Source organism: Protopterus annectens, chromosome 4.part0 (assembly GCF_019279795.1).
Source record: "Protopterus annectens isolate FY-2018-M chromosome 4.part0, PAN1.0, whole genome shotgun sequence".
Lineage (NCBI taxonomy): Eukaryota > Metazoa > Chordata > Ceratodontiformes > Protopteridae > Protopterus > Protopterus annectens.
Window position 1 is genome coordinate 33,982,127 of NC_056733.1, and position 16,326 is coordinate 33,998,452.

The window sequence follows — 16,326 nt, forward strand, 5'->3', positions numbered from 1 at the left end:
GTGATTGTCCAGACTACATCAGTATTCCATACTACATGGACAACTAATGTGCTGCTAACCTGTATGTACAATTCCAAAGTTGTGTGCAGTTGACAGTTACATTTTATGCACTCTATCTAGAGTATTTCCACCTGTGTACATGTGGGTATGTATGGGCCCACATTCATGGTATGACAATCTTTCAGACAATGACAGATATAGACATCTGGACAGTGAGTATGCACAACTGCTGACATGGGTATTGCTGAGAAGCATTGTGGTTGGCACTGCAGTTGTTGGAACATGTCCCTGTCATCCACAGTACTGCCCATAGGCCATCGAGATACAACCTCCATGCCTACTTGCTACCACTTCCACACAATATTGAACACATGACAACCTAACACATGGACCCCTGCATATTGTACACATGCAGCAATCTATTCTGTAGATTGGGCCAGCTCGGATAATCTGTGCTCCACTGTTATTACACCTCACACTTACATGTTACTGCATTTCTACATAGGATTGTGCCCCCCCCCTACAATCCTATGTAGAAATGCAGTAACATGTAAGTGTGAGGTGTAATAACAGTGGAGCACAGATTACCTGAGCTGGCCCAATCTACAGAATAGATTGCTGCATGTGCTCACCTGACAACTTTAAACAATTTCTATGAGTGTACTGGTATTTCAGGTACTCTGTTGGCTTCCATTTTATTTTGTTTTCTGACCTATCATGCAGACTGGAAGCATATCAGTAGAGTACAGATCTTAGGTTTTATTGACCTACATTTCACTTTCAGACTTCTTACCCTTCAAAACTGACATACAACTACCAGAACTGTTGTACTCTGTCTGTGTAGGTCTGGAGGGGGGCTATTAACCATTGCCATCAAATGGAGGCCTTAGCCCAGCTTTTCTTTATGGTCATCTACACCTGTCCTGCTGGCTGATGCTGGTGGTGAGTATGTGAGCCTCACTAACATACATGTGTGTGTCCTATGGGCACACATTTGGGCCACCACATGTACAGTAGTGGGATTTGTCACCTTGTCTAGTACTGCCTAGTATGATGACAGCAGTATTTGTTATGGATTTCATGCTGCCCATATAGGTGTCCACTATCTGCTGCCATCCCATTCAGCCACCCGATTCCCTTGCATGCTCACGTTCATACCATAGATACAACTATCAAAACATACTACTTCATTCAGCATTTGATAGGAAGACTGACTTACCTTGTGGCTGTGCCAGTATTGAGGACAGTGCTGGAGGGCTGACTATGTAGGATGCACATAGTACACTCCCTATACATGGTAAAGCACAGGTAGTGTCATGTTTGGCATCCCTTTTATTGTATGTGTGAGTCAGAGAGAAGTGTCATTCCCTGGGTCCCTACCATGTCAGTGTATGTGCTATACATTGTCTCTTTGCCAAGGCCCGGGTATGCTGGGGGCACCTCCTTCTGCCTACATGGGCAGGTTCAGGTAGTTCCTCCTCCAAGTCCCTCTGTGCCTGTGATGGCCTTGGCAATGGTGAGGGGCTGTGTGGCCTTGCCCCCATGCTATTCCTGCTGCAGCTGTTTCCGCAGGATCATATTGTGTACCATGGCACATACTATGAACATTTGTGTACATGTAGCTGGAGAGTACTGCAAGGCTCCACCAGATATGTCCAGGCAGCGGAGCCTTGACTTGAGCATCCCAAACAAATGCTCTGTTATGATTCTGGTTTGTGCACGTGCCTCATTATGGAGTTCTTGTTCAGGTGTGTGTGAGTGTGTGTGCATTTCTGAGGGGTGTCAGCCACGGCTCCAATGCGTAGCCAGCATCCCCCACTAGGTGGCCATATGGGGATGTCCTCACTGGCAAATGACTGTTACAGTTGTGTCATATGCCAGATGTGGGAGTCGTGATAGCTTCTAGAGCTGCCAGCACACACATTCAAGATAATGCCCTGGGCATCGCACATGACCTGGCAGTTGATGGAGGGGAAGCCCTTGCGGTTTATGTAGACCCTACCCCACTCACGGGTGGTGATTTGATGTGTATATGCATGCAGTCTATAGCACCCACCACCTCAGGATATTCTGCTATTTGGTAGAAGAGACACATATTGCTGGTCAATGCCTCATGGATGTTGAGGAAATATATGTGCTCACCGACATGTGCTGACATGGTATCCAAGTACTGGTTGAGTACCCTGGATGCTGATGCCTGTGAGATCCCCATGATATCCCCAATTTCCCTTTGAAAGGTACCTGTGGCTAGTATTCTTAAGCCTACACATACCTTCATATCCACTGGGATGGGTTCCCCTCTGTTGGTTCTGTGGGTAAGGTGTGGCCGGCACAGTTCAACAATTTGCTGTAGAATGTCCCTGTCCACCCTATAGGGCTCCACTATCTCCAGCTCATGTAGCCCCTGGTAGGTTACCCTGGGTCTGTACACTCTTCTTTTTCTCCTCACTATGGGTTGGTCATCAGCATTCACATCTTGACCAACCTCAGCCTCTTGCACATATTGATGTGTGAGAGTGACAGCAGTCCCTAAAATTTTGTTAATTCTGTCAGGTAAAATTTCCCCCATCTGTGTACACCAGTGGTGTAGAGTTTGTAGGAAAAAACAGACTGTAAGGCATTTGCATAGTTTATAGCAGTGTGCTAGGCTGTTCCATTTGTAATTGGCTGATTCTGATACATTTCACCTGCCAGCTATGCTAGTTCTCCTTGATTGCCTTCCTACTGTTGTTTTTCCTTCCCCTTGCCTTCCAGTTTAAGCCCCAAGGTGTGGTGCACATACCCAGTGCTCAGATGTGAACAGAGCTGCTATTTCCTGTTTTATTTATTTATTTTATTTTTTTTGTTTAAAACCTGGTGCGCAGCATCCATACCCATTTAGGCAATGTTACAACCCCTTCCTTCGCTGTGCTTAGCTAAGGGCAAACACGGGCCACAGAGCTCCGATAAGCTTACAGCATGCATGACACTCCCCCTTATGAGCTTATTTACCTCTTACACAATGGTGCTGCTGCCCCTACATGGTTGGGTGCAAGCTAACACTGAGAGGAAATCTGTGATTCAGTATCAGTCCAATCATTTGCATAAAACAGAATGCTAATTCATAGTTACCACACTCACACTCAGCCTTCTCCCTTAGCAACCACTATTTCCTGGTATTGTTGTGTTATGCATGCCATTGACTATTATGGCAAAATGCTGATTTGGGTTTAAAAGCTCATTTCCAAATTTTTTTCTTATTTTCGGGCCGATCCCATTTGCTCACCACTGTCCAACGCTTAAACAGCTGGGATCGGCCAAAAAAAAAAAGTTATTTTTTTATAATTTTGCAATTATTTCTCATGCCAGTGGCCATATATTTGGCAATTGGCATGCCTACTACATTGAATACATGCTTTCTTTTGAGCTGTCATGCCTCCATTTTATAATTTGTAGAAATGTATTTGGTTAGTAACCAAATACATTTCTGCAGGTTACACTATTCCTGCACAGACGCCTGCCTGCTTCCTGGATCACTAATTCCTCTCATTTGCATGGTTTTCATCAGCAAATGAGGCAATTAGCATATAGCAGTGGTGTCCATGCAGGAATAGTGTTGGAGCACTCGTGCAATTCCCGGGAGCTCATTCCTGGATTGTTCGGCAGCCATATTGCATGCAGCAGCTCTTGCACTATTCCTGCAGTAGATAGAGAGAGAGAGAGAGAGAGAGAAAGAGCGAGAATGATAGAGAGAATGAGAGAGGGAGAGAGAGAGAATGAGAGAGAGAGAGAGAGAACTGTCATCCCCCTGGGTTCACAAAAGCCATGAACTGATCATTCCCCTGGATTCACAAAAGCCATGAACTGTTGCCAATACGGAGCGATCCATGTACGTGCATGTCTAGCGAGTGCTGCACGTCCCCAGCCCCATATGCAAATCACCCCATTTGCAGGTGAAAAATCATGCAAATGAGGTAAATTTGCCATGCAGGAATCAGGGTGTGCAGGACTAGCGTAATATCCAGAAATGTACTCGGTTAGTAACTGCAAACTCTAAAACAGAACTATGACAGCTCCAAATAAAGGCTGCATAGCATTGAGGAAGCATGCCAATGGCCAAGTAGAAGGCCATTGGCATTGCAAATAATGCCAAATGTACAAAATACAACTTTTATGATATGTCTGATGATCACATCCGTAGAAGCATAGGGCAGCAGTGCGCAAATGGGAACGGTGGGGAAATAAGAAAATAAACCTAAAAAAAACAGTCTAACTAAAATCAGCATTCCGCCATGCAGGTCAGTGGCAGGCAAAAGACAACCTGACCAGTGAGTAGTGGTTGCTAAGGGGGGAGGCACAGTGTGACACATGTAACTATGCATTAACATGGAATTGGAGCTCTGTGGCTCGGGGTTGCATCCAGCTTAGCACAGCAAAGCCACAAGGTGTGTCTAAATCTGCCCAGCACATACATCACAGTGTAAGCGGGAGTGCGCACCACGCAATGAGATCTACAGGAAGATAAAGGAAGTGAACCCAGGAAATAGCAGCAGTGTGCACATTGCAGTACACTGATTGTGCGGCGCACCCCTGGGATGAATCAGAAGGGCAATGGGAAGGGAAAGCAGTAGTAGGAAGTTAATCAAGGAGTATTAGGTTCGCTGCCAGGTGAAACAGATTGGAACCAGCCAATTACACAGGCAGCAGACCAGCCCAGCCCAGAACACCACTATAAACTATGCAAACACCTACCCTTCCAGTTTTTCCCACACCCTACACTACCGGTGTAAACAAGCAGGGAACCTTTAACACTCACAACAGCAAAATGTTAGAGGCTGCAATAGCTATCATACAACTTGTGGAAGAGGCTGAGGGTGGTGAGGATGGGAATGCTACCGACCAACCCACAGTGAGGAGATGGAGAAGAGTGTACAGACCCAGGGTGACCTACAAAGGGCTACATGAGCTGGAGATAGTGGAGCACTGTAGGGTGGACAGGGACCTCCTACAGCAGATTGTTAAGCTGTGCTGGCCATACCTGACACACAGAAATAACAGAGGGGAACCCATCCCAGCGGAAATGAAGGCATGTGTAGGCCTAAGAATACTAGCTACAGGTACCTTCCAAAGGCCAACTGGGGATATGATGGGGATCTCACAGGCATCAGCATCCAGGGTACTCCACCAGTTCCTAAATGCCATGTCAGCACATGTTGGTGTGCACGTATATTTTCCCCTCACCCATGAGGCATTGGCCAGCAGTATGTGTCTCTTCCACCAAATAGCGGAATACCCTGAGGTAGTGGGTGTAATAGACTGCACACACATAGCTTATATAAGTCAGCACTAAAAATTAAAAGCACTACACCCTCACTCCCCACTGGCCCTTGTTTTCAATTATTAAGGAATTCCCAATATTATTCTAGCATGTCCAAAGGTCAGTTGTCAATCTCCTCTCCGGTCCAGCTGGTGAATCTGGGAATCTTGAGGCAATGTTACAACTGCCTCATGTACACAGACAAGCCTCTCCTCCTCCCAACAAATTCCAACACATGTGAGAGATGCAACAATATAGCCAAACTGGAGGCTAAGCTCTCTCAACTCAGTATTGGCATAACCAGTCAGGAGGAGAAGGAAACCACACTCACTACAATTCCAGTCTCACATAGACCTACCACGACAGCAAACCAAACACATAATCACACAAAAACATACTCGGAGGCTCTAAATAAAGATCTGCCTAAGCAGCAGAGACCTCCAAAGCAGACACCCAAGCAACCGCTACCCCAAAACAAAACACATGCAACACATATCTCACAAAGCCAGTGTGTCGAACATTCACAGCCCTTAAGACTAAACAACACACCTGATACACTTGTAATAGGTGACTCTATCATCAGGCACACTGACGTCCTGCTCACCAGGCTGAACAAGGAGAGGGTCACGGTGAGCAGCCTGTTGGGCGCTAGGATCTGCCACATAACACAAGCACTCAGGTCACTCCAAGGCAAGTACAAATATGACTCAGTCATTGCCCATGCTGGTGTGAATGACCTGAGATGTACCTCCCTGGACTACATGAAAGGAGACATAAAGGAGCTCTCTGAGCATGTAGCCCAGGCCGGTATGACCCTGACCTTGAGTAGCATCTTACCCTCACCAAGAATGATGCCACAATATGAAGACAAGATGATCAATTTCAACAATTGGCTTAAGTACTGGTGTCATTCAAAGGGGATCCAATGCCTGTCAGCTTGGGATGATATGCTCGAGAAGCCACGATGCTTCGCTAGGGATGGCTTGCACCTGTCACCCCTGGGCTTTCAGATATTGGCAAAGGCTCTTGCTACCCCCATAGTGCCTTTTTTAGGCAAGGCTCAAAAGACAAACCCACCTCCATAGGTACCACAAGGGATAAGAAACTAAGAGTAATGCTACTCAACGCCAGAAGTCTAAACCTCAAGATGCACGCACTCGAAACTCTCCTTAGCATGGAGAACATCAATATCTGTGCAGTAACAGAAACCTGGTTCAGGGATCCCGAGAGCACCCCAGCACTACCAGGTTATACCTCATACCATGCTTTTCGGCCCCAAAACTTGGACTGAACCACAAAAGGAGGGGGAGTATCGATATTCATCAAAGATACCCACACCTCCAGGTTGGTGGCAAAGCACGAAGCATCAGAGACTGTCCATGTGCAACTAACAGTGGGTAAAACTGCCTTCCAGTTTATAGCCTGCTGCAGACCACCCTCCCAAACCCAGGAACCCCACTAGGCCTTTCTGAGAACACTGGAAAATATGAAGGTTTCTCCAAACACCATTATATTGGGCGACTTCAACTACCCAAACATAGACTGGGAGCATTACTCTAGCTCCAACACCCTAGCCCAAAGGTTCCTAGAATTTATAAACTCAAATGTTATGGAACAACTTGTTACCACTCCCACAAGAGGGGAAAACATACTGGACCTGATCATCACCAACATGTAGACTCTATGCTCCAGACCAGAAGTGTATCCCTCACTGGTAAGATCAGACCATAAACTAATCTCACTGGATATTCACATCCCGACCCCACCCCCTGCCCAGAAAACTACAGTGAAAAACTTCTCTAAAGCAAATTTCACACTCCTCAAAACTGAGGTGGAATCCTTCAAAGCCCCCGGGCCTGTGGAAAATACGGCCCAGACCACAGAATCCTTTATAAACGCATTCTATGCACACCTTCAGGAATTCATGGATCATGCGATCCCAAATAAAACCAAGACCCAATCCTCCAAAGGCAGATGTCCTGTCTGGTGGACTCCAGCCATAAACAAACTCTACAATAGAAGGAGGAAGCTACTAAATGATAGAGCAAAATCCCAAAAAGGGAAGGCATCACTAATCAGTATTAGCAAAAAACTACGGGCACTCATAAAATTGTCTAAGGCCAGCTTCGAGAGAAAAATTGCACAGGACACTAAGGATAATCACAAGGCTTTCTTTAGTTATGTTAGGAACCTGGGTGGTAATTCCCAGATATGCTCAGAATTAGTCCAAAATGACAAAAATACACTGAACCCACAGACATTGCCAACATCCTAGCTGACAGGTTCAGCGCAAACTTCTCCCACCAAAGGGCAAATATCTATCCCAGCAGAGTGCTGCCCCTGACATCTCAGATGCTCAGGTAAGAGCCTCTCCAAAGCAAAAACACAGCATCAATGGGACCAGACAGTGTCCCGGGCTGCGTCCTACATGAACTCCAAAAAGAGCTAAACCCAAACATAAAACTACTGTTCAATCTCAGCCTTACTACAGGATATGTGCCCAAAGAGTGGCATACAACAACGGTGGTCCCCTCTCCATAAAGGTGGTGCCTCAATGGATCCTGGAAACTATCGCCCCATAAGCCTGACTAGCTTGGTCTGCAAAGCTATGGAAAGGATCATCATGGACCTCATAAATAAAGATATTGGGGACCTACAGACACTGGATCCTACCCAGTTCGGCTTTGTTAAGGGCAGATCCTGCCTCTTAAACCTGGTTGATTTCTTTGAAACAGTTACCAAGGCCATTGACAAGGGGAAGGTGGTCCACACAGCCTACCTGGACCTCACAAAAGCCTTCGATACAATACCCCACTCGGGCATTATAGATAAGCTCACCAGCTTAAATATAAACCTCTATGTCACTAGATGGATTGCAAACTGGCTCAAGGACAGAACCCACATGGTTAGAATTGCTGGAGCCATGTCAGACTCCAAACAGTTACAAGTGGTGTCCCACAAGGCTCAGTCCTGGGACCTCTCTTGTTCGGTATATATTTATCGGAGGTACAGGCCAACACGGAAGGACTGTGGCTGACCAAGTTCGCAGATGACTGCAAACTGGCCATAATCGACTCTCCAGCCGACACAAGCATCCTCCAAAAGGGCCTCATAGAAACAGACAACTGGTGCCAGAGACATGGCCTCAAGCTAAATGCCAAAAAGTGTATAGTCATCCCCTTTGGCAAAAACAAAGTGCCCACAAATTACCACATATGTGGTAATCCATTAAGTACAGAAGAAGTAATTAGGGACCTGGGGACCCAAGTTGTTAGCAATCTCTCATTTGACAACCACGTGGCCAAAGTGGTTAGAAAAACATTTTATATAGCCCACCTAATCATGAAGGGATTCACATCTAGATCAGGGGAGGTCATCGTGCCTCTTTACTCATCCCTCATCAGGCCCATAATTGAGTACAATGCCCCTTTTGGGATGTACCTTACCAGACACCTGTAGCAACTGGAAAGACCCCAAAAGTACCTCACCAAGAGGATCAAAGGGCTCAAACAGATGCCATATGCTGCCCGGTTAAAGAAACTCCAGCTCTACTCAGTGGTATACCACCTGTTCAGAGGCGATCTGTGCCTGACTTATAAAGCCATGTCCAACCCAGAATTAATGGACATGCTGCACCTCAGAAAATCCAAATCTCATCAAGCTATGCGCTCGAGAGACTTGAACCTCAGCACTGAAATAAATAGGACATGCTGGAGGGACAGATTCATAACCCAGAGGCTCCCTTCACTCTGGAATAAAATCCCAGTCCAGGTTAGGCAGAGTCCCTCATTGACTCTCTTCAAGGAGGAATCTTGATGAGTGGATGGGAGATCGTAGGTTTACCCTGGGTATCACTTCTGTGTCACTGTTAGACAGAGGCACAGTATACTAACCTCGAAAAAGGGCATAGCAAAATAAATTTAAAATGGGTGGCGAAAGCCAAACACATTCTGGCTAGGCTTATAAATGCCCTAGGGCAGATAGCCTAGTATGAATCTATGAACCTATGAACCTATGAACATATGCATCAAAGCACCACCTGGTGAGCAGGGTATTGCAACATCAACCACAAGGGCTTCCCCTCCATCAGCTGCCAGGTTGTATGTGATGCCCAGGGCATAATACTGAACGTGTGTCCTGGCTACCCTGGAAGTTATCACGATTCCCACATTTGGCATCTGACTCAGCTGTACCAGAAATTTGCCAATGGGGACATCCCACATGGTCACCAAATGAGGGATACTGGATACGCACTGGAGCCATAGCTGATGACACCCATCAGAAACGCACACACACCCGAACAAGAACTCTGTAATGAGGCACATGCACAAACAATATCATAATAGAGAGTGTGTTTGGGATGCTCTAGTCACAGTTCTGGTGCCTGGACACATCCAGTACAACCTTGCAGTACTCACCAACTACATGTATCCAAATCATTCTTGTATGTGCCATGCTACACAATATGATCCTGTGGAAACAGCTGCAGCAGGAGCAGCAAGGGGCAGGGCCATATAGCCCCTCTACCAATGCTAAGGTCTGCACAGGCACAGAGTGACTCGGAAGAACAACCTGAGCCTGCCCCAGTAGACAGAAGGAGGTGTGCCCAGTGTGCCCTGGCCCTGGCAAAGATGCAATGCATAGCATATACACTGACACGGGAGGGACCCAGGGAATAGCACCTCTCTCTGACTCTCACATACAGTAAAAGGGATGCCAAACATTACACTACATGTGCCTAACCATGCATAGGCAGTGTACTACGTGCATCCGACATAGGCAGCCCTGCAGCACCACCCACAATACTGGGACATCAACAGGATAAGTGACTCACACATGCCAATCAGGAGGGGGGGTCACATACCCAACAACAGTCACAACCAGCAGGGCAGGTGTAGACAAACACAAACAAATGCCATACTATGGCCTCTGAATGAGAGGTATGGGTGACCCTAACCCAGGCCTACATGGACAGACCACAGCAGTCCAGGTAGTGGGATGTCAGTTGTGACAGCTAGGAAGTGAGAAACTAATGTGTATGCAATCAAAAGATAAGAACTGAAGTACACCGATATGGCATAGCCAGCATGATAGATAAGACCACTGACAGAATCGGACTACAGGAATACCAGTACAGTCCTAGCAAATGTGTACAACTGTCAGGTGTGCCCCCCCACCTCACATAGAAATACAGTAACAGTTAGGTGCACCCCCAATCCTGTGTAGAAACATAGAAATAGTCAGGTGTACCCCCCGCTATGCAGGCATGTTGCAACAGTCAATGCCAAATGATCAGTTGATACCCTGCAGACACAGCATGCTACCTGTCGGTGTACAACACAAAGGTCAGCTGTGCAGTACAAACCACCGGACATGCTCCACATATGCATAACAGATGGTCTTACTAGGCATGCTCACACACTTAGAGAAATGAAGGCAATGTCAGTCATCAACATACTGAAAGGTCATACTGGGCATGCTCACACACTTAAACACATGAAGGCCATGTATGCAAACACCAGTGGACCAGACATATCCAGCAGTTGCAATAGTTACTGCAGACACGTCAGTATGCACCACTCATGCCTTGCACACACAGTGGATAGGAATACAAACATATATGTAAGGAAAACACACCATAATACGCCAAAGGTAGATGGATATAGATGTGTGGAAGAGGGTGACTGTGACAAGGAGCCATCCATGCCTGTCCAACCGAGCACACAGCCAAAGGGCCCCAAACACATCAGTTGCAGATGTCATGCACTGCAGTTACTAGCGACCAGTACCTGTCAGCACCACAGACTATGTGGTCCATGTGCCAGCTGTGCAACATGGCTGTACAAGGACATAGTCAGTTGCCCTAAACATGCACCTGTGACATATGACCCCATGTGTGGCTGCCAGGGGCGGCTCGTGGCATCGGGCTGCCGGACTGCAGCCCCCTCAGCTAGACAGCTGAGTAGTTTATTTTGTTTTTTTTTAATGTAAAAAAAAAAAAAAAAAAAAAAAATCTGTTTTTGTACTTTTAAATTTCGAGTCCGCGACTCAAAATTACGTGCATGTGCATTGCGTGCTTCAATCGCAACAGTGTTTTTTTTTTTTTCTAATTCTTGCTGCAATGTTTTCATTGCAGCCCGGAGGAGCAAAAAAGGCATCATTGTGATGCCCAGAACCTCCCAGAAGTCTATGTGGTTGAGACACAAACCGCATAGATATGGAAGGGGCTCAGACTGCGACGTCCACAGGCACGTCATGATGTGCTTGCTGGGCAAATGCTGCTGATTGGTTGTCGCTCTCTTCCCGGGCTTTATGTGCTGGGAAAAGAGCGAGAATCAGTCAGTCAGTTTTCGGCATTGGAGTGGACCTGATCATATTTGACCTATTCATTGTACTATTTAGTTTTAATTAATTTAAACAAAATTTTTTTTTTTATTTTTTGTCACAAGACAAAGTATTTTTAATTAAGTACACAGAGAGCGAGGCAAGGAGCGAAGGAGGACTGTCTGTGTGGTGGATTTATTTGCTGCTTGAACCTGCTTCTTTCATCAGGCTGTTCTGGAATCAAAACAGGTGAGTTATTTTATTTCATTCATTACTTTATTTAATTTAAGTAGTTTATACAGGACTAAGGAACTTAAGTGTATATCTATAGCTATCGCTGCTTACATATTATCGAGTTGTTTGGAATGTGGTTGCGGTAAGTAAGTACCGTTTTTCATTAGTCCTCAGTGCTATAGCTTACTTTATCCCGCTCATCATTTAAATGTTACGTATATATACAAAAGGGAGGATCTTCTCAAATAAATGCTGCTGGCGCTCACTTACAAATTTCACCGGCACTGACGTCCGATCGAGTGTGAAGCACTAACAGTATTATTTTTTATACAGTATTAAATAAAAACTTGTTAGACTGTGACAACAACAACATTAAATAAACACTTGTTGGCATTGCTTTTTCGCTGTTGCCCGGGCGCGAAAGTTTGATGGTCTTAGTTTTTACAGCTGATTGTTGGGCGGTGATGTACATGAATAACAGCCATGCAGATTTGTTAGTGATATCAGGCATACATTGGAACCTTAAACGTTTATGCGGGCAGTGTTTTAAATTTGTCCCTATTTTAGAGGACTTGTCCCCACCATTATTTCAGGCATTGTCCAGATTTCGTGTACAGACATGTTGAGAGGTACGGTGTCTGTGTTTATAAGAGTAGTTTTAGCATCTTCTTTTCCGAAGACCGGCCATTAAAAGTTTAATGTAAAGGAGAAGTTGTTGTTAAGCAAAAGCATTATTAAATTCACCTCTATCAGTTTGTAAGTTCCTAACAACTACTGCACCAAGCTATGAGCTACTAATGAGCTTCGGACCATTTGCCTACTGTGCGAGTCTAACAACAAGTCAAATAACCAGGTAGTGCTACCATCACCCATGAAAAGAGGCATGTGCCTTGGTTTTTTTTAAGGGTTTAACACATGAAGAAAAAATTAGCAAATGCATAAAATATATGTTGTCAAGTCATACCAATAAAGTAATTATGGATGATGTCAAATGATTATTTTTTTGTTTAAAAATTAAAATATTCAGACTTTTTCTTTCATTATACTCAATGCCTGACATGACTTATAATCAACTACTATACATAAAATTATACTTAAAGAAAAAATACAAATAATTAACATAGCAAAACAAGACGACAGTTCACAAAAGGGATTGTTTTTGTACTAAAGCATGTAAATACACACACACACACACACACACACACACACACACACACACACACACACACACACACACACACACACACACACAGACATAACCTTCAGAAAAATGCATGTTAAAGTAAGAGCTGTTCTATCAACTGTCTCAATTTATACAAGAGCAATTTTTAGTACTGTTTATATGTGCCCCCAATATATTTGGCCTTGTTCAGATTTACTTCATTAACTGGTTGAGAGGTACATGCAAATAAATTGCTTTATAGAATTGGGCATAGCCAATCTCTCAACTGTCCCCAATTTTTGGCTCAAAATGTTGCTCTTCCCCCTAATAATCCCTCCGCAAAATAGCAATTTTGGAAGAAAACATGGAGGGTTTACAATTAAGAAATAACTGTAATAATCAAAGTTATAGATTACTTGAAATGCATGTAGATTCTTTTATTTTGTCAGCTGCTCAAGGTAGCAGTACTAATATTAAAGTGTCCCTTCTTTGACAGGTAGCAGCTGTATTGTGTGTCTATTTTATATTTTTGCATCACATTTTGGTCCATTTTTCATAAAGTTGTGTTTTTGGCAAGTTAGTGACAAATCACTAAAGACTGAAGTTAGAAAATGACAGACATTTGAGTTTCAGATTTTATACCCTTCAGAAAATTCATACTAATGCAAGACCTATTCTATTATCTTTCTAAGTTTATTAGAGCAATATTTAAAATTGTCCTTATTTTTGGGCCTTTGTCCCACTTCTGTGTATGGCTTTGTCCAGATTTCTTGCTCTTGAGGTTGAGAGGTATGACAAATGTGTCAGGGCCATCAGTCAGCCAGAGAGATTTCAAATTGTGACATGCTTGTTGCACCCCACTCCCCATGTAGTGACTCTGGATGTGTCCAAGCAAGGCAAGGAGTAGTTGTATCTACCTTGGATGGGGAGGACACACTGCATAAGTACTACAGTGGCTTTTCATCTGTCCTTGATTTTGCAGAATGGTCTGGTTTCTGTCATATTTTGTACTGTTGATTTATGCTTATTACTCAAAGTGCCTGTTGCTCTGTGTTTAAGTAGCAATGCTTTAATGACCATAAGGTAAGCTTGTCTGAGATCGTAAGATGCAAGTAAGCTTTAATAAGCATACTGTTAAAGAATTGCCAACATTGAAATCCTTTCTGTTGTTGCCATGCAGAGAATACTTGACTAGATAATGTATAAGCCTTGGGTATTAAAGGACAGGATTCCATTATTTTAAAAAGCTCATTACACTTGTTGCAGACTTCCAGTCATCTCTACAGACTTTACCCGTAAACTAAACAGAATGCCAATCATGTGTGGTCCATAACCTGTACAGTAATCCTTTAAGCAATGTATCTTGAGCTTGTTTCTTGTTTGCTTTTCATTTTTTACTTTTATCATGTTTTCCCCATGAAACAAGTTGTCAGGCAGCAGGTCTTTTTTGGATAAGAAACATTTTTACAAATGGGGGCATAACATAGATTTCTACTTTCAGCATTTTACTTGGTACTTTAATAAAGCTGAATATATTATAATTAGAACTGCAGTGCAAGGAGAAGTGGTTTGAGTTGAGAGCTTCTGGTTTTTCTTATACTTGATTTTGACTGGCATTCCAGTAATGTATTTAAAAAGTAATTTATTTTTTCATGCCTCAGAACCTTTTGTTTCCATCTAGATATTAAGTAAGCCAATGCATTGAAATATTTTTATTCTTCTACACTTATTTTTGTCTTGATTGGACTTTCATAATGATGGCTTGCTACCCAGGGCAGCGTATTTAATTAAAGTTAGTTTTTTGTGGTTTTGTGCATAGCTCCTCCCCCTTCTGGTTGACCACACCCCCTCCCCTTGACCCCACCCATTCAGCTGTCTCCTGCAGCCCCCCTGTGATTTGAACTCACCAGCCACCACTGGTGGCCGCCTGTAACATGTCACCCCTACATGAAAGGTGTATAGGCCATTCACACACTGGCCACCCCATAGCTGTACCCTGACAAGCCTGCTGAGGTTATCCAATGTGTAATACACCTTTGGGAGATTTATAGGCCCATAATCTCTGTGGCGCATCCCATAACTGCGTACTGCTGTAGTGTGATAGACTAGTTAGGTAGGAGTTCTAACCCCAGACATTTCAACTGTGTGAGTATGTGTCACTGTTCGTATGTATGTCTGTCTCTCACTGACTGTGTAGAGATCAATGCTTTTAGGTTTCTCCCACCCCTTACATTTCACATACCCAACTTTGGTAAGGCTACTGATGTCACCCACCTAGAAATATTCCCCTGGGAGAGCTGCAGTCCAGTAATCTCCATAGCGCATGCTGTAACTGCATACTACTGTAGTGTGATAATGTAGTTAGGTAGGAGGTCAAATCCCAGATGTGGCAACTGTGCGTGTGTGAGTCTGTGTGGGCATGTCTGTCTGTCACTGACTGTGTCGAGAGCAATTCTTTTTAGGCTACTTACACCCCTTACAAGTCGAATACCCTCCTTTGGCAAGACTGCTGATGTCACGCAACTTGAAATACACCTCTGGGATGATCATCGCCGAGTATTCTCCATAGCACGTCCTGTAACATCATATACCCATAGTGTGATTAGGGGTTTAGTTGGAAGTTCTAGCCCCCGACCTGCCAACTGTGTGTGTATGCGTGCATGTCTGACTGTGTAGAGAGCAATGCTTTTATGTTACTCACACCCCATACATTTCATATACCCAACTTTGGTAAGGCTGCTGATGTCACCCACCTAGAAATACTCCCCTGGGAGAGCTGTAGCCCAGTAATCTCCATAATGCATGCTGTAACTGAGTATTGCTGTAGTGTGATAATGTAGTTAGGTCAAGGTCAAACCCCAAACGTGGCAACTGTGCGTCTGTGAGTCTGTGAGTCTGTGCGTATGTGTGCATGTCTATCGGTCACTGACTGTGTAGAGAGCAATGCTTTTTAGGCTACTCACACCCCTTACAAGTCAAATACCCTCCTTTGGCAAGGCTGCTGATGTCACGCAACTTGAAATATACCTCTGGGACAATCATAGCTGAGTAATCTCCATAGCACGTCCTGTAACATCGTATGGGCATAATGTGATTAAAGAGTTAGTTAGGAGTTCTAGCCGCGAACCTGCCAACTGTGAGTGTATGTGTGCATGTCTGACTGTGTAGAACATAATGCTTTTAGGTTACTCACACCCCATACATTTCACATACCCAACTTTGGCAAGGCTGCTGATGTTACCCACCTAGAAATACTCCCTTGGGAAAGCTATAGCCCAGTAATCTCTGTAGCGCATGCAGTAACTGCTTA